The sequence below is a fragment of the Aegilops tauschii genome, unplaced genomic scaffold (genome assembly GCF_002575655.3).
Source record: "Aegilops tauschii subsp. strangulata cultivar AL8/78 unplaced genomic scaffold, Aet v6.0 ptg001193l_obj, whole genome shotgun sequence".
NCBI lineage: Eukaryota > Viridiplantae > Streptophyta > Magnoliopsida > Poales > Poaceae > Aegilops > Aegilops tauschii.
Window position 1 is genome coordinate 27,501 of NW_027333395.1, and position 1,820 is coordinate 29,320.

The window sequence follows — 1,820 nt, forward strand, 5'->3', positions numbered from 1 at the left end:
CGGCTGTAGGGTCAGGATTTCTCACGAGACGTACATGGGACCGGGCCAGCACCTTCGTGATGGCATAACGACGGGACATCCGAGGCAACGTTGGGAAAGGATGGGCGTACGAGAAAACGGGTGTTTTTCCTAAGAAAAACCAACCGTGTTCCGTACGCCCACCAGGAAGGACCCCTCCTCCCTACTATACCCGAGGGTTTTAGCCCCCATTGGGACCCCTGCCCTTCAGTTTGTGAAGGAGGGGTACACTGTTTTGAAACGCCGCCGTGGCAGCGTTTTTCTGCCATGAGACATGTTTTCGCTGCCATGGCACCGTTTCTTGACCATCATTAGCTAGTTTTGACCCGGTTTCCATGGCGTATGGGCCTTTTTTTCTCCCGGACCTCTCGTACCCGTTCACGTGTCCGTGTACGTGCGTGTCCACGTACCGCCCGTTCACGGGTCCGTGTACGTGTAACGGTCCGTGCACGTGCAGCCCGTTCACGGGTCCGTGTACGTGTGTGTGCGTCGTACGTGTTTTTGCCCAGTTTTCCATGGCGTGCGTCCGGTTCCGTCCACGACGGGCGTCGCCCACTTTTTTCCCGTGTCCACGTACCGCCCGTTCACGGGTCCGTGTACGTGTGTGTGCCTCGTACGTGGTTTTGCCCAGTTTTCCATGGCGCGCGTCCGGTTCCGTCCACGACGGGCGTCGGCCACTTTTTTCCCGTGTCCACGTACAGCCCGTTCACGGGTCCGTGTATGTGTGTGCCTCGTACGTGGTTTTGCCCAGGTTTCCATGTGCGCACGTCACGTTCCGTCCACGACGGGGGTCGGCCCCTTTTTCCCCGTGTCCACGTACAGCCCGTTCACGGGTCCGTGTACGTGTGTGTGCCTCGTACGTGGTTTTGCCCAGTTTTCCATGGCGCGCGTCCGGTTCCGTCCACGACGGGCGTCGGCCACTTTTTTCCCGTGTCCACGTACAGCCCGTTCACGGGTCCGTGTAACGGTCCGTGTACGTGCGTGTGCGTCGTACGTGGTTTTGCCCAGTTTTCCATGACGCGCGTCCGGTTCCGTCCACGACGGGCGTCGGCCACTTTTTTCCCGTGTCCACGTACCGCCCGTTCACGGGTCCGTGTACGTCTGTGTGCCTCGTACGTGTTTTTGCCCAGTTTTCCATGGCGCGCGTCCGGTTCCGTCCACGACGGGCGTCGGCCATTTTTTCCTCGTGTCCACGTACAGCCCGTTCTCGGGTCCGTGTACGTGTGTGTGCCTCGTACGTGGTTTTGCCCAGTTTTCCATGGCGCGCATCCACTTCCGTCCACGAGGGGCGTCGGCCACTTTTTTCCTGTGTCCCCGTGTACGAGTCTCTGTACGTGGTTTTGCCTAATTTTCCATGGTGCGCGTCCAGTTCCGTCCACCACTCTTGCCCGTGTCTCCTTTAACACTTTCTTTGTGATGACATCACATGTATGAATCAGCCAAGTATCTTGGTCACTTGCACAAATAGTTTTGAGTGTGCTCGCGACTGGCCTTATCGAGTGATTGCGTATGTCATACAAGGGACTTTACCATTTGTCTTGACCATGACTTACCCGTGTAGCCTGGGACGAAGGCATCCGCATGAATCGGTCAAGTATCTTGGTCACTTGGCACATATAGTTTTCAGTGTGCTCGCCACTGGTCTTATGGAGTGATTGCATATGTCATATAAGGGACTTCACCATATGTCTTGACCATGACTTAGCCGTGTAGCCTGTGATGACGGCATCCGCATGAATCGGCCAAGTATCTTGGTCATTTGTCACGTATAGTTTTGAGTGTTGTTTCCGCTGGCCTTATCG